The sequence below is a fragment of the Mus caroli genome, unplaced genomic scaffold, assembly GCF_978045245.1.
Source record: "Mus caroli unplaced genomic scaffold, Mus_caroli_1 scaffold_13, whole genome shotgun sequence".
NCBI lineage: Eukaryota > Metazoa > Chordata > Mammalia > Rodentia > Muridae > Mus > Mus caroli.
In genome coordinates, this window is record NW_028227268.1 from 92729078 (window position 1) to 92756952 (window position 27875).

The 27875-nt window shown below is 38.9% G+C and overlaps 1 protein-coding gene and 2 pseudogenes across 1 annotated transcript in view; all 3 read left to right on the forward strand.

Annotated features, from left to right (window-relative positions):
* The window catches only part of Acyp2 (acylphosphatase 2), a 147959-nt gene that overhangs the window by 80360 nt on the left and 39724 nt on the right, over nt 1–27875 (forward strand). The window lies entirely within an intron of this gene.
* LOC110306164 (PAT complex subunit CCDC47 pseudogene) lies at nt 93–1073 on the forward strand (annotated as a pseudogene).
* LOC115032312 (RNA-binding protein 8A pseudogene) lies at nt 3094–4357 on the forward strand (annotated as a pseudogene).

Consider the following 27875-nt stretch of genomic DNA (forward strand, 5'->3'; position numbering starts at 1 on the left):
CTCAAACCCTGCCCCCCCCCCCCATGAGAGAGAGAGAGGGAGAGATGGGGAGGGAGAGAGAGAGAGAGAGAGAGAGAGAGAGAGAGAGAGAGAGAGAGAGAATGAGACTTAATGTCCTGGCCCGGATGATGAGGCCAGTGAGTGATCACGTGCAAATAAAAGTAACAATGAATGACGAGGACATGGACACATACGTGTTCGCTGTCGGCACTCGCAAAGCTTTGCTGCGACTACAGAAAGAGATGCAGGATCTGAGTGAGTTTTGTAGTGATAAACCTAAGTCTGGAGCAAAGTATGGACCGCCAGAATCTTTGGCCATTCTGTCAAAAACAGGAGAAGTCACAGAGGGAATGATGGCTACAAAGATGGTTTGCGTTCTTACACACTATGCTGACAAGATTGAATCTGCTCATTTTTCAGACCAGTTCTCTGGTCCAAAGGTTATGCAAGAGGAAGGTCAGCCTTTAAAGCTGCCTAACAGCAAGAGGACACGACTGTTTACATTTAATGTGCCTGGCTCAGGCAACACGTACCCAAAGGATATGGAGTCTTTGCTATCCCTGATGAACATGGTGATTTATTCTATCGATAAAGCCAAAAAGTTCTGACTCAACAGAGAAGGGAACCAAAAAGCAGATAAGAACCGGGCTCGTGTGGAAGAGAACTTTCTGAAGCGGACACATGTGCAGACAGGAGGCTGCACAGTCTAAGCGTGAGGAGAAGAAAAGAGAAGGAACTAGGAGGACCCTGAGAAGCAGCGCAGGCTGGAAGAAGCTGCTTCGAGGAGAGAACAAAAGAAGTTGGAGAAGAAGCAAATGAAAATGAAACAAATCAAAGTGAAAGCCTTCGCAGAGGTTGTGCCCTTGCCTCCGTTAGCTCTCCATCCACCAGAGATGGGGAAAGCAGGAGTCTGCACCTAACAGTCATATGTTTCTGCTGACTGAGAGATCTTTATTTCACCCTCTCCTCTTGGTTTGGAGTTCTACAGAGGTTATAGATACAATGAAAGGGCTCTTTCAGTTATTTCCTTCCAGATAATCAAATTATTATTATTTTTGATTATTTTATAAAAGGAGCGGTATAGAGAGTGTGTGTAGTTTTAAAATATATTTAAATTATAATGTGAATCATCAGTACATTACTTTGGTGTTTGAAGAGCGATCGTGAAATTTCTGGGTAGGTTGTTGCTTTTTGTTTAAACTGGGCAGTTGAAATAACTATGGAGGCTGACTCTAAACCAAGACCCTAAGAATATCTATTGGAATTGCACAATAAACATTGCTTGTTTTTTCTGTGTCCACATTAAACTTGTGAAAAAGTGGAATGTAGAACACTATATGATGATGAATTCAGAGACTTAGAGCATAGTACATGGTTTGTGTGTGGGTGGTGCTGGTGGCAGTATTATAGGAGGAAATCTGTCGGTGTTAGCATACTGTAAGTTCATGGAAGATTCTAGAAGCAGGTAGTACAGGAGCAGTTTCTCATTGTCTGATACTATGAGCTAATGACACTGTGAGTGCTGGATTTGAGTAGTTATGTGCTTATTTTTCTTGAGCAAGAAATGCATGACAGGGTGAAGTGCTTCACCTAGCTCCCTCCGCTCAGCAGCAGTCAGGTGGCTGGGCTCTGTGAGGTCACAGTGGTTGGCTTGCTTGCTGCAGCCTGTTAGCTGTTCACGGAGGAGCTGACCTCTGTCTTAGGAGGGCACTTTGCTTCCACGCCTGCTTTTATATTGTCCACAAGGCCGGTTTGTACTTTCTTGAAACAAGTAACCAGTCGATATACACAAATATGCTTTTAAAAAGTGAGTGTTTTTAAATGAATCAGAACTTTGTCTGACTCATGAGGCAGAAGCGATAGTAGGGAGAGGTTCCTCTCTGTGCATAAGCATTTGGCTTGTTGAGATCTCTGCATTTTATAAATGCTTCCTACTGAGAAAGCATTTCTTAAGTCTCTGCTTGTACCAGGTAATTTTTGCTGAGGTGGGAAAGGGTTGTTTTTTCTTTGGGAGCGGGTAATGGGGTTTTGTTGATGCTTTCTGTGTTCCGATGCAGTAACAGTGAGTTGTGGTGAAAACTGTGTGTGCTGTTGCCTTGGGAATTATAGGGAGTTTTTCACATGGCTTTGTGTAGGTTAACAGAAATATATGCACTGGGATATTCAAGTGTAATTTTTTTTAATTGTTCACAAGTTCAAGTTATTAAAAATAACACAAAATTGAATCACTTAAGGCCAGATAATTTTAGACTTAACATTGTTTTACAAATCTTTAAAATACATTTAGAATAAAAATTTATGTGCTTAGTTATCGTTTAAGTAATATAAGCTTTCTGAAAATCCCATACATCAGACTGTGGCAGCTAATTTTGTAACAAACATTCATATGAACTACCTATGACATATATTAAATTGATTGACAAAAAAAAAAAGAATGTGCTTTTCTGAACTTCAAATTGTTTAAGATTGTCTGCATCAGAGCCAGTAGCAAAAGCATCTTAACCTAGATTCATAAACAATTTTATTTTTCCACTAAGTTCTTTCCTAGGGTGGTGATTTGAATTATTTATCTGCTCCAGCAGTAATGCTGAAAAAGACCAAGCATTATTGTTGTAAATGCCAGAGATATTCCTCAGTGAGGGACTGGAAGCCCCTTAGATTTTTCACACAATTCTTAGATTGAAAGGAAAGTGAGGGCAGCAAGCAGAGCAGAACTCTGTAACAGCACAAAGTTCTCAGGTCCTTGGGGCCATACCTCAACTGAGGTGTACCCATCGTGAGGGTGCTAATTGGTGGGCTGCATTCCGTGAGTTCTAGAACCATTTGTTGTTCCTCCTGTATGGCTCTTGACAACTGAGTGTGGCCACACATCAAGGACACGGAAGAGAGGTGGGTTTGTGTGTGTGTCCCCATTAGACACTTCACTCACTGGGGCAGTAAATTCTGTTTTATAAACAAGTTTGTGATCTATAGCTGCCTATCCCAAATACAGTTGAAAAGTTAAGTTTGTCTTAATTTTGACAAAAGGAGTAAGTGCATTCCTTATAAAATTAATCTCCCCAAAGTAAAAAAAAAAAAAAAAAAGATTAATTGACAGAGAGCACCGAGAGAAGCAAGATTGGAGATGTGCTGGGTCTTCACGAGGATTTTGCCATGGATGAGGATGGTGACGAAAGCATCCACAAACTAAAAGAAAAAGCAAAGAAACAGAAGGGCCACAGCTTTGGCCCAGAGGAGTCCCAAGAGCGGATGCAGGAAGATTATGACAGTGTGGAGCAAGATGGTGAACCTGGACCACAGTGCTCTGTTGAAGGTGGGATTCTCTTTGTTACTGGAGTCGACGAAGAAGCCGCTGAAGATATCCATGACAAATTAGCTGAATATGGGGAAATAAAAAATATCCACTTTAATTTGAACAGGCGCATGGTATACTTGAAGGGGTATACTCTAGTTGAGTATGAAACATATAAAACGACTCAGGCTGCCGTGGAGGAACTAAAAGTTTAAGATTTGATGGGACAGCCAATCAGTGTCGACTGGTGTTTTGTTCGAGGTCCACCAAAGGGCAAGAGGAGAGGAGGCCAAAAACGAAGCAGGAGTCCTGACCAGAAACGCTGTTGATAAATCCTCTGTTGACCAGATGGTCTCTCTATGAGTCCATTTGGTTATGCTGCCTTGGATAAATAGGACTAGGTGTTCCTTGTGTTTATATTTAATTTCTTATCCTATCTACTTGGTATTGCATTTGAGTTTAAGAAAAAAATAAATGTCCATTTTGGTTTTCACATTTAAAATTATTTTACTGTTCTGGAAATGAAACAACTGCACTGAGGCATTCTGAGTAAAGATGCTTTTGTCTGACCTGTCATTCTGAGTTTCTAGAAAGGCTCAAGGAGACTGCTCAGTATTTCTTTTTCTTAGAAGATGAGAGCAGGGGCAATGAGATTTTTTTCTTATGATATTAAGGAATGAATTTTACATACCCTCATGAGCAGATGTTATATTAGTGTCTCTCTTGCTTCTCTGTCAGTCTTGTGCAGCCCAGGCTGGCCTCAAACTCACTGTATTGCCAAGGATGACCTTGAACTTCTAATGCTTGTCTCTTATCTCCCAGGTGCTAAGATTGCACCCATGGGCCATCATACCCAGTCTATGTGGTTCCTAGAACTAAAATACGAGGCTTTGAGATGCTCAGCCAGCTTTACTTTGAATATGGTGCTGAACTATGAAGTTTGTTTATTCCTACAACATAAAAGACCCCAGCTTGAGTACTATGTAATAATATACACACCTTTAATGCCAACACTTGGGAGGCCAACCTGGTCTACAGGAGAGTTCCAAGATAGCCAGGCTGCACAGATCCTTTATTAAATAAATAAATAAATAAATAAACAAATAAACAAACAAATAGCTATTGTTATCCCTTTATCATAGTTTTTAGCTGATTTTTCTGGTATGTCTGTAGTAACTGATTTGTTTTGTTGTCTGTGTAGTTTCCTATGTGGCCCACACTGGCCTCAGACTGATGCTCCTGATTCTGTCTTCCTAGCGTATGTGGCAAATATTAAACTTAACATTTTTTTCAGATGCAAAAAAAAATTGCCTATAACCTGACAATAGAAATGGACTCACCTTAATAAAAGCTAGTAGTTGCTTCTATTTTTTCTCTTCTTCTTCTTATATTACATCCTGATCACAGTTTCCCCTCCCTGACTACTCTTCCAAGTCTTCCCTTCCCTCAACCTCCCATCTTCCCCAGATCTACTCCTCCTCTGTTTCCTTTAAAAATAAAAATAATAAAAAAAAGAGCAGGCCTCTCAGGGATATCAACCAAACAGCATAACAAATTACAGTAAGACTTGACACATATCAAGGTTGGATGAGGCAACCCAATAGGATGCAAAGGGTTCCAAGAGTGGGCAAAAGAGCCAGAGAGACCCCCACTTTTGCTGTTGGGAGTTTCACAAGAACATCAAGCTATAGAACCATGACATACACAGAGGACCTAATGCAGGCCAATGCAGGCTTCATAATTGCCACTGCAGTCTCTGTGAGCCCTGCTTAGTTGATTCTGTGGGCCTTGCTTTTGTGGTGTTCTCAAGCCCCTGGGTCCTACACTCCTTCCTTCCCATCTTCTGTAGGATTCCTCTGGATTTGCCTAGTGTTTAGCTATGGTCCTCTGCATCTGCTCCCATTAGTTGCTGAATTGAAGCCTCCCTGATGACAATTGGGGTAAGTACCAATCTATGAGTATAGCAAAGAATCATTGGTAATCATTTCACTGATTATTTTTTTTTACTCCAAGTCATGTTTGGTTCTATTCTGAATCTCTGAGCTATCCAGTCTCTGGTTCCTGGTCATCTAGGCAGTGTCAGTCATGGACTTCCTCTTGTTGTGTGGGTCTCAAATTGGTCACACCATTGGTTAACAACACCCACAAATTCTGTGCCATCATAACCCCAGCATATCTTAGAAGTAGATCGAATTATAGGTCTAAGGTTTTGTGGGTGATTTGGTATCCCCAGTCCTACTGCTAAAAATAGCCTTGCCTGGGTGATTCAGTCTCTGTATCTCCCATTACTAGGAGTCATGATTTTCCACATAAGTTTAATAATAATTAGTCATATTAAAAATAGCTTATAACTTGAACTTTTAGAATTATTTGAAATATAAAGACTTAGTGGGGAATTGACACGCATACATTTATATGTGCACTTATACATATATAGCCATATAAATACACACTTATATATATGTACATATAAATGTATGTCTGTGTATGTTTGTGTATATATGTATGTATGTATGTTTTATCATTCTGATAATTACTTTAAATATTATCAGTCTGTTTTCTCATGTTAATAGCTAAATATAATTTTCTTAATTAAAATCATTTTTCTAAGTTTGCATTGAATAATTTATAAAATAATGATTGAGAACACACTGTTGTTACTTTGACTAAGTGTGCTCTTGTTATCTCTTATTTAAAGTCTTGTTTATTGAAGATGCTTACACTTCAAAGCATATGTGTTATCTTAATGGTTTTCTATTTATTTATTTGATTGATTTTTCTTTTCTCTTTCATTATTTCCCTCCTCCTCCTCTTCCTCCTCCTTCTTCTCCTCCTTTTTTTAGACATGGTCTTATTAGTAGTTCAGACTCTATGAAATTGTGGTTTGCCTGCCTTGGTTCTGCGATTACAAGCATCTGCCACCATATTCAACTTCATTTTCCTTTTAAAACCAACCATAATACATTTTGTAGTTCATTTAAAATAGGTGAGATATCTTAGAACTTCCCTCAATATACTTATAAATTTTTAAAATGACAGATATGGGTCCCCGGGTCCCGCCAAGACTAGTATGCACAGGTGAGAGTGTGGACTAAAGAAGCTAACAGCTTCTGGGACAGGCAGAAGCCACAGAGCTTCTGAGGCAGACCGAGTTTCAGGCTCCAGACATCTGGGCACCTTCCCTGCCAGAGGAGAGGTGTCCAGCCTGCTGAGGAGGGCTTTGCAGGAACACCTGGGGGAGCCATCTTGGTTCCCGGATTCCACCGAGACTAGTCTGCACAGGTGAGAGTGTGGACCACAAAAGCTAACAGCTTTGGGAACAGGCCCTATTTCGGGCCTTCATCTTCTGCCAGGAGGCCTAACGCCAGATATCTGTGCACCTTCCCTGCAAGAGGAGAGCTTGCCTGCAGAGAGTGCTCTAATCACTGACACTCAGGAGAGAACTAGTCTCCCAGGTCTTGCTGATACACGCTAACAGAATCACGAGAGGAACAAGCTCTAACTAGAGACAACTATAACAACTAACTCCAGAGATTACCATATGGTGAAAGGCAAAAGTAAGAATTTTAATAACAGAAACCAAGACCACTCACGATCATCAGAACCCAGCACTCCCACCTCAGCCAGTCCTGGGCACCCCAACACACCCGAAAAGCTAGACCCGGATTTAAAAGCATATCTCATGATGATGGTAGAGGACATCAAGAAGGACTTTAATAACTCACTTAAAGAAATACAGGAGAACACTGCTAAAGAGTTACAAGTCCTTAAAGAAAAACAGGAAAACACAACCAAACAGGTAGAAATCCTTAAAGAAAAACAGGAAAACACATCCAAACAGGTGAAGGAAATGAACAAAACCATACTAGACCTAAAAAGGGAAGTAGACACAATGAAGAAAACCCAAAGTGAGGCAACAATGAAGATAGAAACCCTAGGAAAGAAATCTGGAACCATAGATGTGACCATCAGCAACAGAATACAAGAGATGGAAGAGAGAATCTCAGGTGCAGAAGACTCCATAGAGAACATCGGCACAACAATCAAAGAAAATGCAAAATGCAAAAAGATCCTAACTCAAAACATCCAGGAAATCCAGGACACAACGAGAAAACCAAACCTACCGATAATAGGAGTAGATGAGAATGAAGGTTTTCAACTTAAAGGGCCAGCAAATATCTTCAACAAAATTATAGGAGATAACTTCCCAAACCTGAAGAAAGAGATGCCCATGAACATACAAGAAGCCTACAGAACTCCAAATAGACTGGAACAGGAAAGAAATACCTCCCGACACATAATAATCAGAACAACAAATGCACTAAATAAAGAGAATATTAAAAGCAGTAAGGGAAAAAGGTCAAGTAACATATAAAGGCAGGCCTATCAGAATTACACCAGATTTTTCACCAGAGACTATAAAAGCCAGAAGATCCTGGACAGATGTAATACAGACACTAAGAGCACACAAATGCCAGCCCAGACTACTATACCCAGCCAAACTTTCAATTACCATAGATGGAGAAACAAAAGTATTCCACGATAAAACCAAATTCACACATTATCTTTCCACGAATTCAGCCCTTCAAAGGATAACAGAAAAAAAAACAATACAAGGACAGAATCCATGCCCTAGAAAAAGCAAGAAAGTAATCCTTCAACAAACCTAAAAGAAGAGAGCCATAAGAACAGAATGCCAACTCTAACAACAAAAATAATAGGAAGCAACAATTACTTTTCCTTGATATCTCTTGATATCAATGGACTCAATTCCCCAATAAAAAGTCATAGACTAACATACTGGGTACACAAAGAGGACCTAACATTTTGCTGCTTACAGGAAACCCATCTCAGGTAAAAAGACAGACACTACCTCAGAATGAAAGGCTGGAAAACAATTTTCCAAGCAAATGGTCTGAAGAAACAAGCTGTAGTAGCCTTTCTAATATCTAATAAAATCAACTTCCAACTCAAAATTATCAAAAAAGACAAGGAAGGACACTTCATACTCAACAAAGGTAAAATCTTCCAAGAGGAACTCTCAATTCTGAATATCTATGCTCCAAATGCAAGGTCAGCCACATTCATTAAAGAGACTTTAGTAAAGCTCAAAGCACACATTGCACCTCACACAATAATAGTGGGAGACTTCAACACACCACTTTCATCCATGGACAGATCGTGGAAACAGAAAATAAACAGGGACACAGTGAAACTAACAGAAGTTATGACACAAAGAATTTAACAGATATTTACAGAAGAGTTTATCCTAAAACAAAAGAATATACCTTCTTCTCATCACCTCATGGTACCTTCTCCAAAATTGACCATATAATTGGTCAAAGACAGGACTCAACAGATACAAAAATATTGAAATTGTCCTATGCATCCTATCAGATCACAATAGACTAAGGCTGATCTTCAATAACAACATAAATAACAGAAAGCCAACATTCACTTGGAAAGTAAACAACACTCTTCTCAATGATACCTTGGTCAAGGAAGGAATAAAGAAAGAAATTAAAGACTTTTTGGAGTTTAATGAAAATGAAGCCAAAACATACCCAAACTTATGGGACACAATGAAAGCATTTCTAAGAGGAAAACTCATAGCTCTGAGTGCCTCCAAAAAGAAACTAGACAGAGCACATACTAGCAGCTTGACAGCACACCTAAAATCTCTAGAGAAAGGGAAACAAATTCTCCCAAGAGGAGTAGATGGCAGAAATTAATCAACCTCAGGGGTGAAATCAACCAAGTGGAAACAAAAAGAACTATTCAAAGAAATCAACCAAACGAGGAGCTGGTTCTTTGAGAAAATCAACAAGATAGATCAACCTTCCTTAGCCAGACTCACTAGAGGGCACAGGGACAGCATCCTAATTAACAAAATCAGAAATGAAAAGGGAGACATAACAACAGATCCTGAAGAAATCCAAAACACCATCAGATCCTTCTACAAAAGGCTATACTCAACAAAACTGGAAAACCCGGATGAAATGGACAAATTTCTAGACAGATACCAGGTACCAAAGTTAATCAGGATCAGATTAAAGATCTAAACAGTTCTACATCCCCTACAGAAATAGGAGCAGTCATTAATAGTCTCCCAACCAAAACCAAAAACTAAAAACAAAAAACAAAACAAAACAAAACAAAAAAAACCCTCAGGACCAGATGGGTTTATTGCATAGTTCTATCAGACCTTCAAAGAAGATATAATTCCAGTTCTTCACAAACTATTCCACAAAATAGAAGCAGAAGGTATTCTACCCAACTCATTCTATGAAGCCACAATTACTCTGATACCTAAACCACAGAAAGACTCAACAAAGATAGAGAACTTCACACCAATTTCCCTTATGAATATAGATGCAAAAATACTCAATAAAATTCTCACTAACCAAATCCAAGAACACATCAAAACAGTCAGTCATCTTGACCAAGTAGGTTTCATTCCAGGGATGCAGAGATAGTTTAACATACGGAAATCCATCAATGTAATCCACTATATAAACAAACTCAAAGACAAAAACCACATAATCATCTCCTTAGATGCAGAGAAAGCGTTTGACAAAATCCAACACCCATTCATGATAAAAGTCTTGGAAGATCAGGAATTCAAGGCCCATACCTAAACATAAAAGCAATCTACAGCAAACCAGTGGCCAACATCAAAGTAAATGGTGAGAAGCTGGAAGCAATCCCACTAAAATCAGGGACTAGATAAGGCTGCCCACTTCCTACCTATTCAACACTGTACTTGAAGTCCTAGCCAGAGCAATTCGACAACGAAAGGAGAACAAGGGGATACAAATTGGAAAGGAAGAAGTAAAAATATCACTTTTTGCAGATGATATGATAGTATATATAAGTGACCCTAAAAATTCCACCAGAGAACTCCTAAACCTGATAAACAGCTTCAGTGAAGTAGCTGGATATAAAATTAACTTTAAAAAATCAATGGCCTTTCTCTATACAAAGGATAAACAGGCTGAGAAAGAAATTAGGAAAAAAAAACACCCTTCTCAATACTCATAAATAATATAAAATACCTTGGCGTGACTCTAACTAAGGAAGTGAAAGATCTCTATGATAAGAACTTCAAGTCTCTGAAGAAAGAAATTAAAGAAGATCTCAGAAGATGGAAAGATCTCCCATGCTCATGGATTGGCAGGATCAATATAGTAAAAATGGCTATTTTGCCAAAAGCAATCTACAGATTCAATGCAATCCCCATCAAAATTCCAAATCAATTTTTCAATGAATTAGAAAGGATAATCTGCAAATTCATCTGGAATAACAAAAAACCTAGGATAGTAAAAACTCTTCTTAAGGATAAAAGAATCTCTGGTGGAATCACCATGCCTGACCTCAAGCTGTACTACAGAGCAATTGTGATAAAAACTGCATGGTACTGGTATAGTGACAGACAAGTAGACCAATGCAATAGAATTGAATACCCAGAGATGAACCCACACACCTATGGTTACTTGTTCTTTGACAAGGGAGCTAAAACCATCCAGTGGAAAAAAGACAGCATTTTCACCAAATGGTGCTGGCACAACTGGTGGTTATCATGGAGAAGAATGCGAATTGATCCATTACTATCTCCTTGTGCTAAGGTCAAATCTAAGTGGATTAAGGGACCCCACATAAAACCAGAGAAACTGAAACTTATAGAGGAGAAAGTGGGGAAAAGCCTCGAACATACGGGCACAGTGGAAAAATTCCTGAATAGAACAGCAATGACTTGTGCTGTAAAATCGAGAATCTACAAATGGGACCTCATAAAATTGCAAAGCTTCTGCAAGGCAAAAGACACCGTCAATAAGACAAAAAGGCCACCAACAGATTGGGAAAGGATCTTTACCTATCCTAAATCAGATAGGAGACTAATATCTAATATATATAAAGAACTCAAGAATGTAAACTCCAGAAAAATCAAATAACCCCATTAAAAATGGGGCTCAACTCTGGAAATCAGTCTGGTGGTTCCTCAGAAAATTGGACATAGTACTGCCGGAGAATCCCACATTACCTCTTCTGGGCATATATCCAGAAGATGTTCCAACTGGTAAGAAGGACACATGCTCCACTATGTTCATAGCAGCCTTATTTATAATAGCCAGAAGCTGGAAAGAACCCAGAAGCCCCTCAACAGAGGAATGGATTCCAAAAATGTGGTACATTTATACATTGGAGTACTACTGAGCTATTAAAAGGAATGAATTTATGAAATTCCTAGGCAAATGGTTGGACCTGGCGGACATCATCCTGAGTGAGGTAACACAATCACAAAAGAACTCAAATGATATGTACTCACTGATTAGTGGATATTAGCCCAGAAACTTAGTATACCCGAGCGATAAGATACAATTTGCAAAATACATGAAAGTGAAGAAGAACGAAGACCAAAATGTGGACACTTTGCCCCTTAGAATTGGGAACAATCACCCATGGAAGGAGTTACAGAGACACAGTTTGGAGCTGAGACAAAAGGATGGACCATCTAGAGACTGCCATATCCAGGGATCCATCCCATAATCAGCATCCAAACGATGATACCATTGCATACATAAGCAAGAGTTTGCTGAAAGGACCCTGATATAGCTGTCTCTTGTGAGACTAGGCCGGGGCCTAGCAAACACAGAAGTGTATGCTCACAGTCAGCTATTGGATGGATCACAGGGCCCTCAATGGAGGAGCTAGAGAAAGTACCCAAGGAGCTAAAAGAGATCTGCAACCCTGTAGGTGCAAACAACATTATGAACTAACCCGTACCCTGGAGCTCTTGACTCTAGCTACATATGTATCATGTCGGCCTAGTCGGCCATCAATGGAAAGAGAGGCCCATTGGACATGCAAACTTTATATGCCCCAGTACAGGGGAATGATTTCTGCCCAGTGCTCTGAATGTCAAAGTGAAGAAATTCAATGAAAGGACCCTGATATAGTTGTCTCTTGTGAGGCTATGACGGGGCCTAGCAAACACAGAAGTGGATGTTCACAGTCAGCTATTGATCGATCACAGGGCCCCCAATGGAGGAGCTAGAGAAAGTACCCAAGGAGCTAAAGGGATCTGCAACCCTATAGGTGGAACAACAATATGAACTAACCAGTACCCCCCCTGAGCTCGTGTCTCTAGCTGCATATGTATTAGAAGATGGCCTACCTGGCCATCAGTGGAAAGAGAGGCCCATTAGTTGTGCACACTTTATATGCCTCAGTACAGGGGAACGCCAGGGCCAGGAAGTGGGAGTGGGTGGGTTGGTAGGGGAGTGGGGGAGAGGTTATGGGGGACTTTTGGGATAGCATTTGAAATGTAAATGAAGAAAATACCTAATAATTTTTTAAAAAAATGATAGATATGTGTTCAATTGAAAATAACATAAAGCACTTGAGGCTTGTCACATTTTACTTTAATAATGGTATCAATTGCTTTTGAAGGTTTTAGTAGAGACAACTTGAAAACATGTAAAATTTACTTAAAATTACTTCATAAATGAACAACTGAAGTCTGACATACATTTCTTTACCAACTAGAATATCAGAGACTTTCTTTTCAGAATATCAAATATCTCCTCTTTCTAGAATTTTCTCTTCAATTACCTTAGAACCTTTCTGTCAAAGTTTCACCCATAGGAATTTAACTTCAAGTAAGCACACTGATTACATAAACATCTCCTATGATTACTCTGAGCTAGTTACAATGTTAGTGCCCATTGTTGGGAGTTATTGTTCAGCCCCACTGCCCCCAGGCTGGATTTGGCCATGGGACTTTTTCTTTTCTTGTGTGTGTGTGTGTGTGTGTGTGTGTGTGTGTGTGTGTGTGTGTACAGAGTCAGTAACCTTTATTCCAGGGTTAGAATAAGGCCATGCACACTGTAGACAAAGGAGCACAGGCTAGGAGCAACTTCATTGCAGCACATGGGCAGCAGGGTAGATAAGTGTATTAGGGCAGGTTAGAATATTTAAGGTTTGTAGTTTTTGCCATTTGGAGAAACTGCTGAAAAGCACATTTTTCTCTTCTCTTGTTTCTTCCATAAGAAAAACATCATCTCCCTCCTGCTCTCATATAACATTCCAGATAGATGATTTATGCTTATTTCCTTTCTCCCAGTTGTACAAGTACACTTTTTTTCTTAAAGGGGAAGCCGGTCAGGACTTAGGAAGGACCATCAAGCCAAAACTGGAGTCTTCAAGTTATATGCTAAACCAAGTTCTTTTTTTTTTTTTTTCCCTAAACCAAGTTCTGCAGCAGTGGTCAGAGGAAATGGACAGACTGGGCTCAGCTAGGAATTGAGGATGCTCTAGCCTGTCTGGCTTCTTCACTCTTCTGACAGCCAGTCCTCCCCTCCCTGAAAAGCATTGCCCCCTCCCTGAAAAGCATTGCCCCCATATCCTAAAAGCTCCCACCTTCAACTTTCTCTAAATAGTTCCTGAGATTACTTGTAAATGTAATGTTTGTTGCAGTTCTTTGTGTTTTAAATGCCTTCTTTTCTGTTTAGACTATGGAACAATTTGGTTCTCCACTCCTTTTACTGTAGTACCCTCATCCCATTCCCCCTATGGCCTAGACAATAAGCTAAAGCTAAAAACCACAATATATATATATATATATATATATATATATATATATATATAGAGAGAGAGAGAGAGAGAGAGAGAGAGAGAGAGAGAGAGAGTATATATGTGCACACGGCATGATCAAGATGGGGAAGGATATCTTGGAACAGGTAGGAGGCTGGCTTCCCTCACTGTACTCTAGTGAATTTGCTGTGAGACATCCACAAACCCAAATGAGAAAGGTTACCCATCCCTTCCTGGGTTGAATTGGGGTGGTAGTCAGTGCAAAAGAAACACTTTAATTAACTTCTTTCTTCATTGGGGGAAATCTAAACTAGAAAATAGGAAGATTGCCTACAATACACATATTGTGACCCTGTAAGTGAAGGCAGGTTGGGGATAAAACTTAAGGATCTCATTCCCCAATCTCCCTAGGCTCAAGGTTAGTGTGTTCAACAGTATTTAGAAACAGGGGAGTAGAAAGTGAGCCTGGCTCTACCTGTACCCTTATCTCAGGCCTGGTAATGCATGATTCCATCATAGTCTCTCCAGAGCAGAAGTTGGGGACATTACATGCTGGCTTGTCCATGGAGTTTGATCTCTGGGGCCAGGAAAGAATATAGTAGTTATCTCATTAAGATTTCTGACTCATAATAATCCCAGGCTCATAACAAGGACATAAAAGAAGGTCCACAGGCACTCAGGACTTCACTTAAGGAATAGCAGAAAATTATTCTAGCCAGTCCAGAATAGAGATACAAACCCCAAATTCTGGCCTTCCTTTGTCCCTTCCAGGTGGAGGCTAGCTAGCCTCTCAACTCTCCTTCCCCTGTTTCTCTTCAGATCTAACCACCTCTTCCATACCTCATCTTCACCTTATGTCCTGAGTGTAGGAAAATGCAGGTCCTTTCTGCTTCCATACATTACAGATCTGGAGAAAGAGTGGAGGGCAGGGAAAGTGGAGGAGGAGGAGGAGGAGGAGGAGGAGGAGGAGGAGGAGGAATGTACCAATTTCTGTTTACAAAGAAATTTCCTTCCCCTGTAGTGGGGAAATTAAAACCCCCTTCCACTCCAATCCTCTCATGAAGAGAAGACACTAGATGAGTTAGACAGCTAGGCAGTCGGAATCTCTCTCCTTCTCTCTCCTTCTCTCTCCTTCTCTCTCTCTCTCTCTCACACACACACACACACACACACACACACATTATAGTTACTATGCATCTAATAGCCTTTCATTTAATTACAGCCTGTATTGGCTGGTCTGTGGTTAGAATACAGACTTGTGACCATGAGGACAATGTTATTTAAAGTCCCTAAATTCAGTGTGTCTCATTATAGAGGATTACTGTGGCAATAGCTGACCAAAAATTATCCTGAAATATGTGCATATATCTTTTAAGATAAAACATATTACTAACTTCTGCTAAGTTCTGCCAAGTTAATTGAAACATAATAGTACATTATACTAATTGAGAGTTTCTCTTGGCTGGTGGCAGCTGTAAATTTTACAAAGAGTAAAATACCTGAAACAAGATATTGTTTTTGTTGTTACTTGGCTTTGTTTGCTTTTTTTTTTTTTTTTTGAATAATCAATCCTATCCATGAGGATGAGCGATCATAGGGTAAAGTGGCTTAGAATCTGTGGCATACCTTCCCATATGTGAGGTAGTCAGCACATAGTTACTGAGCACTTAATGTTTGCCAGGCATTGCTGAACTGAGAAATAGGGTCAGGGGAGGGAAGTGACTGACTCAAGTTTCATAGCTAGGAAAGGGTAGCCTTAGGGTCTGACAGGGTATGTCTCACTAAAAAAGATCACCCCATTATTATAATTGTATGCTTTATGTTCAGCCTGGTGGAACTAAGGAGATATAGTTTATAAAGCAATACATGTAGCATTTGAGAGAGAGATCCCACACAATCTTGATGGCATCAAGAATTTCCTCAGCATTCAGAACTCAATGTGCACTGAGTTCTGAACCCTTCAATCCTTGTCTAACCTTGAGAACTTACCCATTTTCACCAATTTCCAGGCCTTATCCTCTGGTGTTCCCTCTCAGTGTCCCAGGAAGTGACACTAACTTGACGTGTAATACAAACACAGAGCCCCACCCTCTCTGCCTTTTCTGGCTCACTGTCAAGTATCTCTTATCTTGCTGAGCATCCTCTTCCATAGATTGTCCACACTTTGCCCATGGATTGCAGTATCCTCACCTCCTTGAATTCTTCTTCTGTTTTCTGGAAACATTTTTTTTTTTTTTTGAAGCCTTGGTAGTCTAGAACTCAACTTCAGGACTAACATCCCCAACTGAAGTATCAATGTGAATGTGCATTCTCTGTATCTCGTTAAAAGCACAATCAGTGAGCCCCTTGGAAAAGAGTATGAGTTGGAATTAGTCCATTGGTCTGACAACCGCTACTGAACTGAATTTTAATTTTAAAGCTGGGCGTGGTGGCGCACGCCTTTAATCCCAGCACTCGGGAGGCAGAGGCAGAGGCAGGCAGATTTCTGAGTTCGAGGCCAGCCTGGTCTACAAAGTGAGTTCCAGGACAGCCAGAGCTATACAGCTCTGGAAAAACCAAAAAGATTTTTTTTTAAATTGAATTGCATAGAATTCTCAACATTGACTGTTCAATTAGCCTTAAATGGTGAGAAGAGAAAGCGTCTAATATAGGAAAGCTCTACTCTGTTCTTAGATTAGAAATGATACTTGATTTTACATAACTACGAAAAAGGCTTCTTTAGAATTTGCTTGCTTCCCACCTCTTTTCTAAAAATGTGACTTAGAAAAATTACAGAATTGGTCTGGATGTCAGCATTTCCCTGAAGCTGACATTTTCAGACCACATTCCCCATTAGCTATTCAAAGTGAATTTTAGGAGTTTGAGAACCGTCTTTGTTTGTGAGGCCAGAATTTAGACACTGACACAATTTTAAATCCTGTAAGGCACATTGTTCTGTGACTCTCAGAAATAGCTAAAGAGCTCTTCTCTGCCTCTGGCAGGGCCAGGCCCACCATCTCATCTCACATCATTTGCCACTAAAATTTTAATTCTTAGCAGGATTAATTTTTTTTAGTGGAAGAAAGCTGACTACCATTTGGCCAGAAGAACTTGATTTATCTCTTATATCTACTATAATTTTAATTTATTTATCTTTAATTTAGGGGCCAATCCCTAGTAATTTGTCAGGCTTGGCATTTTGAGAAACTTGTTCTTTCTCATATTCCATGATCCTAGAGGTCTCCGGGGATGGGGTGGGGCGGTAACTGAGCAAACATTATTCCACTTATTAAACAAAGCATTGCATTTGGGAATATTTGAATATATAAGCAATAGTAAAGTAACAGACTGAGAAAGACAAGGCAGATCCTGTATGTGAGGTATATTCAGAGCGCCATGTTTTACCTCTTATTCCTTACATGTTAATCCAAAGTGTGCTGCTCTGCTTCCTTTAGAAACTGTTAGTAAGGGAGTTGGTGAGGTGACTTAGCTGGTAAAGGCACTTGATGACCTAGGTTCTATCCTCAGGATTCATGCCTGCCTCATGAAAGGTACTTGCACACATATGTGTACTCACAGAGAGACACACAGTACACACATATGAATACATAAAATATAATAATAATAATAATAATGAGGAGGAGGAAGAGAAGAAGAGGGAGGAGGAGGAGAAGAGGAGGAGGAGGAGAAGAAGAAGAAGAAGAAGAAGAAGAAGAAGAAGAAGAAGAAGAGGAGGAGGAGGAGGAGGAGGAGGAGGAGGAGGAGGAAGGAATGTTGGTAGGGATCAGATGAAAACAAGAACTGTGAGTGACTATGGTAGAACAAAAGGTCATCTGATAGCCACTGTCTATCAGTGGCTTCCAGCATGACTGGAGGTTGGCAGTCCTCAAATCATGAAGCACATCCTGTGTACTTAGAGCAGTCAACCTTGTTTACAGAGATGAAAATATGCGGGGCTTATTATCCTATATGAACAACACCCCCAGTACTCCAGGAAGTTATCTGTCCTCGGGCAAGTGGGGCTTACAGGTTAGAGGCATTTTTGTTTTTTAGATCTCTTAAGCACTACTGTAATTAAAACATACATAACTTTAGCCCTTACAAAAGAACAGTGTGTGTGATTTTTCATTGAAAGACATTATTTATAAACCACCCATTTTATTTTTAACTATTTTAGGCTCAGAGATTGGGGTGGGGGGATAGGCTATTTTAAAATGTTTGTTGCAATTTACTGCTCTTCCAGATGACCTGGGTTTGGTTCCCAGGACCCACATGGTGGTTTACAACTGTCTGTAACTTCAGCTCCAGAGAATCTAATGTTGACTTCAAGCACACAAATACATATAAAATAAATGGATATTTTTTAAATGTTTGTTGCAAACAAAATTCTATAACTTTAATAAAAGCAAATGAGTGGCAGAATCATCGTCTCCTCAGCAGTTTGTCACATTTGATTTTTAATATGATCTTTTCACATTTTTTTTCCTTCTTTCTTTTCTAACTTTTTTTTTAATTTTTAATATTTTTATTACATATTTTCCTCAATTACATTTCCAATGCTATCCCAAAAGTCCCCCATAGCGCCCCCCCACTTCCCTACCCACCCATTCCCATTCTTTTGGCTCTGGCATTCCCCTATATTGGGGCATATAAAGTTTGCAAGTCCAATGGGCCTCTCTTTCCATTGATGGCCGACTAGGTCATCTTTCGATACATATGCAGCTAGAGACAAGAGCTCCGGGGTTCTGGTTAGTACATCATGTTGTTCCAACAATAGGGTTGCAGATCCCTTTAGCTCCTTGGGTACTTTCTCTAGCTTCTCCATTGGGAGCCCTGTGATACATCCAATAGCTGACTGTGAGCATCCACTCCTGTGTTTGCTAGGCCCCGGCATCGTCTCACAAGAGACAGCTATATTTGGGTCCTTTCAGCAAAATCTTGCTAGTGTATGCAGTGGTGTCAGCGTTTAGAAGCTGATTATGGGATGGATCCCTGGAGATCTTTTCACATTTTATAGACATTATTGTTACAACAAAATTCTACTTATTTATTTTTGTTGCAGTTTTGCATTGTTATCTTTTTGACCATAATTTTAACTTCATATTCTGTATTAAATTATTTTCAAATTGCTCGTAATACTTACCTCTGGTAGAATGCTTGTATCTAGCCCTAGTTGGCCTCTAACTTGCTGAGGATAACGTTGAACCTCTGGTCCTCTCCACTCCACCTCTAGAGGATAAAACCCAGGTTTTAATGCATGCTGAGCCACATCCCAAGTGTTATCTGATAGGTTTTACAGGAAATAGGTAATATAGCATTCACACAAAAGATAAAACGTACAAATAAGGACTTCTCCCAACTAGTGGTAATCACTTTTTACTCTGGAACACCTTAAGGATTGCTTTTTTACTTCTTTCCTGGACAACTTATAAAACAAGCTTTCAGTTGTGTAAATGGAGTATGTGGGATAAGAGAAGAAAACATCCCGAAAGATGCTAAGTAGAGAGAGGCACTAACTCATATCAATCTAACACGGCATTAAACTCCGCACTGTATCTGGTTACAGTTGCTACTTTGGTGCCTACTGTCTGCTAAATATTTAGAGAGCATGTGGTCCAGTTTGTGAGAAAGTGAAATCTTATATAAACATGCTGAACTTCATTGTTATTAATTTGCTGCAGAAATCCAAGCATGGCAGGAGTGTGGCCTACTGTGTTATTATAAATTCATATCTTGTCCTTGTTGCTTTGAAATAAGTCATCCCCACATTTGGATCCCAAATTTCAAGATAAGTCTGGACCAATGTTTGAAGAAGTTGAGCACTGGGAATTTTTATGCATTTGGAAGGACTTGGATTTTCTGATAGACAGTTCCTTGTTATTCTAGCTGCAGGCTCGAAAGGGCAGAGTTAGGCAGGACAAAGGATTTTCAGTACTGAACTTCCAATAATGTGTTGATGTCAGAAAAAGAGTCAGAGTCATTTCTGATAAGAAACAAGTGTTAATTTAAAGCCATTATGAATGTACTTTCTGTGATGGCTCCTGCAAAGTAACACAGAGTAATTCATGGGCTATAAGTCACAGGATTAGTTTTAGTAACCAATCCCTAAGTGAAACCAAAGAGAGAAGAGGCGAATACTGGAGGAAGTGACAGAGGTCAGCCCTGAAGTGGAACACAGAGTCCTTTACAATTCCACAGTCCTTTCCCAGGTTTAAATTGGGCAGTGGCTACTTTGCTGTGAAGTCCTTACACCCCATTCCTACACTATGTGTCAACACTTATCAATATGGTTGAAATCAGCATAGGCCAGAATTACTACTAGATTGGAACTTGAAATAATATTGAAAATCATGAATTATTCCTGGTACCCAGATGAACCAGGTTATTTTGATGCTTAGAGAAATGATGTGTGTGTGTGTGTGTGTGTGTGTGTGTGTGTGTGTGTGTGTGTGTATCCTGGTTTAAAATCCTTGTCTATATTGCTATTTTATTGAAGGTGCATATTTTCTTGAGAATTCTGCAAATATCAAATGCTAACTTCAATTTGAAAATTAGGGACTTGCTTCATGGCTTTAAGTTTAATTAGTGTTGGGGTATATGTGACTTCAAATCCTATGCATTTAGAGTATCTTTTTTCAAATAATGAACAAGTTCTTGTTTTACCAAAGGGCTTAGCTGAGCAGAAGGTGTTGAGAGCTTGGATCTTGTCCATATCTCCCATAGAAATTGGCAGAGAAGTCACTTATTTTGTCTCTCATCTGTTTTATTCTACTATCAAAACATATACATTAATTCTGGCTTCCTTGCTCTCAATTAAGTCATATATAATATCTTGTGATAAAACCTTAAAATATCGGAAATGGTATATTTAAGGCTTTATCAAACCACAGTGTTGTTCTCTGTGTGAGTAAGAGACATTACATAGAACAGAATTGTGAAAATGACTATTGTTAGCATTTTATCTTCATACATATTCACACCTTTAAAATGTATCCATTCATATTTGGTAAGTATTCTCTATGACATGCTAATGTCTATTAATGTTAGTCATTAATTTGAATTTGAAATTTCGGGATTGAGATTCAAAATGACCATGTAGGAATGAACCAGGCCAGTACTCAAAGCTACAACCCAATTTTTTTCTTTGATTTTACATAACTTTCAAACCTGTGTTTAGCACCTCCTAAATACAGAGTAGTATGAACAGGCTTAGATATTTGACTATTGTCTCTTTCTGAAAGAAAAAGAAAATAACGCCAGCAACTGTGTTTGGGAAATGATCCTATTTACTATGCCCTCATTACAAAGAACAGATTTGCATCTTAGAAGCAGATCTGGAAGGAACAGATACAGGGGACCAGAAGATCTTCATCACTAAACTGAGAGATAGCAGTGAAGCCTAGGAAACAGGATAAACAAGGACCATGTAATGGCTGACATTTATTGAATAGTATGTTTAACCCAGCATTGTGGATCATCTGTATAGTTGTGTATGAGATGGAGTCTGTCATTACCCTCATTTTGAAGAAAAAGGGTCAAGGTGTAAAAAAGGTACACAAGGTCATATATACTTGTTCTAACTTTCAGATATGGAACCTGCAAGCAGAAGCCCCTCTTAATTGGTATCCTATGCTGCCCTTAGGAGTTTAAAAATAGATTCACTTAGAGGAGCTATTGGCATCAAGCCTTGAGTGTTAGTTCTAAGTTGTTTAGAAAATACTCTAAACAGTTACATAATTCTAAAATTGAAAGAATGAATAGATGAATAACAGTAAGAAGCAGAGTGGTCTATTCCAACAGGCATTAAGTACTGAGTACTGTTGTGCTTCCTATGGAGTGTCAATCCTAATACATAGTCTTAAGAGCAAGCTCAGCAAGTGAACACTGAGGTACAGGCGACAAACACTGTCACTGGAGATTGCAGTAAAATCAGGGCATGGGTAGGGCACTCGTGATAATGGACTTCTTTTATCTCTCCTGTTGACTCCGGTTTAGCTGCAGTCAGATGCACTGCTATGAATTTGGGTGAATTTCATAGATTCCACTCAGGAGAAGCAAGGGCACCAGGCTATAAAGTTCCAGACTAAAGAGTCATTTTACTAATTTTATTAACATTGTTTTTTTTTTCCCTCATGACAGTTTCTGCAGGACATGGAACCAAGCAGCAATGACATTAGCTGCCCAAGGGCAATGGAGTAGAAAGATGAAGTACATATTTTGAAGGGCTTGTTTCACATATGTTATGGCTCAGTTTGATTTTCCCTTTTTCTAAAACTGCACGTTGCATATACTAACCGTAGATTTCATATGTAGATATTCTTGACAAATATCAGTAAAACAGGTTTAATGCCTAATTGTCTATGTCCTTGGTATACCCTATTCTTCCTTCCAACCCACTATTTTCTGAGAATCTCAAGCAAGTCCTTTAGCTTTGTTTATGATAAAGACAGCATGCCCTTCTTAATCTTGTGCTCCACAGCACGACCTTATCAATTGCAACTATGTCCATACTCACCAAGAAATCATGTCTATGACTGCTGTAGACAGTAAGACAATTGGAGCTATTGATTGGGGTGCACCTTACTCTTTCTGAGTGCCTCATTTCCTTAACTCTCCTACCTAAAGTCTATACTAAAGCTTTCTTCATAATACTGGCAAATCTTCAAGTTCTTTTATACATTGAAGCCAGGACTCGTAGGTTTACCTGATCAAGGTCTCTAACACACTATGCTAATTCCCTTAGGCTGCTGCAAGTGACACTGTAGAGCTGCCTCTGTAACGTATTTATTTCACCCATATGTTATTAGTAACTATATTGATTTGCTTATTGCAGGTTTTCTAAGTGTCTCTTGTTACAATTATTTTAGGTTTATTATAGGTTTTCTAACTATCTTTTGGTATTGATTTTTAGTCTGATTCTTTTGCAATCAAATATTTTATTTTGCAGGGGTTTGATAGCTGGAGAGATGCCTGAGTACTGGTTACTCTTGCAGATGACCTAGGTTTGGTTCCTAGCATCCTTTGGACTCTCATGGCATCTCACAATGGTGGTGACTCCAGTTTAAGGGGATGTTGTAGGAAACAGCAGAATCTCCAACGTCTTGAGTGAATATTTCGGTGACAAGGATATGACCCTGTCATGGTCCCAGAGGAAAATGACAAAGCCCTTCCCCACCTGAGATTCATCCCCACCTGTGCCTCATCTGAGATTCAGAGAAATAGCTGAGCTGATCCCCACTCCCAGGCCCTAGGCTCTGGAAAATGGTAAAACCTTCCTCTGGTCCCTGTAGTATGTACAGGAAATGTCCACCAGAGCTTTCTCTACCAGATATTTACAGACAGAAGACGGTTGCTCCCTTACACAAAATGCTCCTGCAGAGATGAGTTCACCCTGATTCCTTAATCCAGCTGCACAAATGAACCTTGTCTATTTATCAGTATGCAATAACTGAGCTTACTTCAGTTATTACGCTTCAGAACTTACGCTGCCTGTTCAACATTGTAAAATAAATATGCTGAGCTTCCAGGGTACTGTGGTTTCTCCATCTTAGAGACCAGACCTTTTGACCTCAGATTTTCTCTGTGTCTATGTGTCATTTCTTCATCCCTTTGCCCTAGTCAGGCCTATCTCTGAAGCCATGATGGATGTAGGATCCAATGCCCTCTTCTGTCCAGGAATACACACAGTGCACATACATACAGGAAGTTACTCATACACATAAAATAAAAATAAAAATTTTAAAGCTTTTATTTTACATAAAATAGATTTTTTATTTGTTGCAATTTGCTTTCACATATACTTGATTTTTTAAAAACTAATGATCTATCCCAATTCAAAAGCAATGTATACATACTGCAACTTTGAAGTATGGTTGCATATTACTATTACTATTACATATTCAAATTTTATTCATCCTATAAATAATTTTGTCTGACAAAACTAAAAGATATTACATTTTTATTTCTCACTGTGAGTTTTTACTTCTGTTTTGTTTGGTCAATATCATTTGATATGTAACTTTAGATCACGCTATTAGGAACATTAAAATGTAGATTTAGTATTGCCTACAGTGGATCTCAACGCTTTTAATTTAATTTTTATTCATTATTAGTGTGTAGGTTTGTGCAGAAGCTCAGGTATGTATGATATGCGCACAAATGTGGCATGTATGTGCTGCAGCACACATGTGGTAAGAGGACAACTATAAGGAGTCTATTCTTGCTTTCATTGTGGCATCTGAACTTCTCATCAGGCTTTCATGACAAATACCCCCATCTCTTAAATTTTTTGCTGATCCAGAGCTCAGCATTTTTAATTTCTAAATATACCTATGTCTAATTGTGTTTTTTCCTTATGTTGACCTTTGTCTCCTATATATATAAATGTTATATGATATTGACATATTTTCATATAATACATACTTAAGATCTCCTGAAATTATAGCAATTATAATATTCACTTAAATTCTGTAAAGTTTATCCACATATGCCGTTTAATTGTTCTTTACTCATTTTAAGTCTTAGCTTTTTCCACTTGAGAGCTGAATATTTCGTTAATATAAATGTTGATAAAATTCCTTTACATAAAGTGAAAAACATTCTGCTTCTAAGGAGTAATTTCATTTCATAGGTAGGGAATTTAGGGGCATACATATGTATGTGTGTGCACATGTGTATGTGTGTGTGTGTATGTATTAACTGCTTTGAAGATATTCCATTTTCCTTTGGCTTCTCATTCTGATTGTGGCTAAAATTTGTTAAAGAACCTTATTAAAATATGAGTAATTAAGACTATAAAAGCTGAAAATTAGTAGCACCTGGGCACTTACTTTCTGGCCTATTTCTTCTGTAACTTATGGGGCTGTCTATGTGTATATACTTAGGGACTCAAATGTCTTTGTTATTTTTTTATGGGGAAAAGAAAATCTCTGATCTCCAAAGACATCTTTGTAAATCTCATCCCTAAATTATAAATTCACCATGGTGCCTTTACACATGACGCACTGATGTTCCCTCAAAGGGATCTGCCATCAAAGCTTCTTGACAAACATCTGCCAAGAATGTTTTGACCTCAGTGTAGCTCAGTCTTTTGCCAGATTTCCAGAGTTCAGCTGCCATGCTGATCCTCATGGGCTATTTTGCTTTTTCAGGAATATCTCAAAGAGATCCTGCTTGAAAAAAAAAAAAAAAGATGCCATGCTGTGACATTTTGCTACTTATAAAGAGAACAAGAATGAGCTCTGTCTTGTTCTTTTATCTAACTTCAAACAAACACCCAGTTTAAAACCAGAAATAGAGCTGATGAAGTCATCAACAGAAAGCCTCACCCACCTCACCCACATATTTTCTAGTCTAGAAAGAATCTAATGATTAAGACCTCCTAGGAAGGTTGAGGAGCAAACCATCTACCAACACACCACACTTCTCATTCTCCACCTCTGAAATATGATTGTTAGTGTTTGGCTTCCCTGTTAGAAATACCAAGCTCATAATGATTAAGAAGCTCAGGGAGTTATCTAAGCCACCAGGCTTATAAAGGTAGGGCATCACCACATATTCACTGTGATTCTTTACCACCTGTGGTGACATGGGCAGGTGGTATGGCGCCTAAACTCTCATGGTCAACCAAACAGCTAAACGTGCTATTTCTATTTATAAAGAAGAAATAATGTATATGTAGTTCTAAATGCTGTGAATTTCTTTAAAATTTCTCCTGAGATATACTTTTTTTCTAATTCCTAAATCTATATAAGATATTTAGAACAAAAATTGCATGTATGTGCAATTTTAAAATTTAGAGTATTTCTAAAACAGATTGTGACCTGGAGTCTTGTCGTGAGATATGGGAATTTCTGTTCATGGTGAAGTTGACTGTTTTCCTCTGTGTGGTCAGTAGATGCTGGGGCTCCTGCAGTGCAGGAGGTGGGATGAGGGTGGTCAAAGAGGATATGTCTCCAAGTGTTGCCACTATCCCCTCAGGACTACATTTCCTGACATAATCACCCAACTGAAAAAATTGGTTGTCTCCTAAAAGCAACACATCAGACTCTTGTACCTTGAATGTCTCCTTTGTTAGAACTACTGTACTTTATCTAAGCACACTATACATTCCCATTTCCCAGCATTGAGTTCTCTTGTTTTGACTGGTCTTTAAAGCAAATGCATCCCCTTCTTTATCATGCCTATAATGAGCTAAAATTTCTAAGTCTTTGGCCAGATAAATCTCCAAGTGTACAAGGATACAATTGGGTAAGCAACCGGAATAGTGTTCTAAGCAGATAGGATAGGAACACAATGGCACCAAAGGTAGAACTGGAGCCCCTGGAGCCTCTGGTACCTAGTAATCATCATTTTCCTTCATCCTGGTCCCTAGATTCAGTGGCTTAAACTGCAAAATAAGACCCCTTTCATATTTGACATGGGAGTTGCAGGGAACTTATTTTCCCTCAGGAGTTTACACAGGTGCTTAGATGATTGGGGGGATCTGTTCTTGTTAGGGTAAAGAGCTTTGTCCATTTCTTTCTCCTTCACTTTCATTCAGAAGTCTTTATTTGTGGGGTGTTTATTTTTTTTCTATTATTCTTTTGGCTAACTGGAGAGCAAGTGTTACGGACATTGTCTAAAGAATAAATTTTTGTTAGCTTTAGAGTAAGGAATACCAGAATAGCACTTGCTGCCAAGCCTGGAGATCTAAGTTCAACCCAAGAACCACGTGATGGTAGGAGAGAACCTACCCTTCCCACCTCGCAAATGCTTGTTATTGAAAAGTAACAAAAAAGGTATTTTAAACTAAGCCATTCAATTATAAATGTATTAATCTCTAATTTAATCATATCTTGACACATTGTAAAAGATGTCAACTGACCCTCATCTTATTTCCATGGAACTAACACTCTTCTAATGTAGTATGTTCTTGGATTCTTCTAAATTACTGCCACATTTAAGTGGGACATTGGCCTTGAGCAATAAATCCTCTACTAATAAAATGTACTAAAATATGTACTCAGGTGCTTAGGAAGTACACTTGAGATGGTATACTGAGAAAGATTAACAACACCCTGGGCCCTATCAGACTGTTTTAGAACACCTTGAGACCTTGGCTATTATGCTCTTTCTCTAGCATCAAACAGTGGACTGGAGTTGCAATAGTTCTCTGGATTTTTTCTTCTCTTTTGACTCTTTGTATTTCAGAAATAGAATAATCATAACTCTTTTTTTAAAAAAAAGATTTACTTTAAATTATTTTAAATTATTTATTTTAAATTATGGGTACATGTATATTAATGTGAGTGCAGGTGCCTATGGAGACCAGGGGTCCCAGATCCCTAAAGCTGGAATTACAGTTGATTCTGAACCTCTTAATTTAGGTCACCTGAAAGAGTGGTACATACTCTAATCATTGAACCATCTTTCGAGCCCAACATCATTCTTTTGAATAATGAAATGAAGTCTTAGTTTAAAGAATAAACTGGCAACAAATCTCATAATCAAATATGTTGCAAATTATGAGTATGAAACCACTTTATGCAGCACAGAAAAGAAATGAGCTACTTACCAGATGCCTAATAAATGTGCCTAAATATTGCATGCTTGGAAAAGGTAAGGGCAGGTTGTTGTATTGATAACATTTCAGTTAATGTGTCCAAATCCATGCACATCATTATAAACATTGTTTTCATAGCATAGTCATAGGCTTAATTTTTTTTAAAAACCTACTTTTAGTAAGTGTTCTTAAATGCTTTAACCTCCCTTTTGGCCCACCATCCACCAGAGGTAGTGGAAAGGAAAGATTAATAGAGCAAAAAAGAATATGGACCTGTTCAGAAATACTTCTTTTGAAAAAATCCAGTCTGCATTGTCAGGGTATCAGCAGTTCAGTTCACATGAATCAGCAGTGGTAGCTTGATTCACTCTCAAACAGCATTTATGAATCAGCAATGGCAGGTTGATCCAGAAGAAACTTCAAGGCCCAAGTCCACAGAAGTGGTAAGAAGCTGCCAGAACACCACCA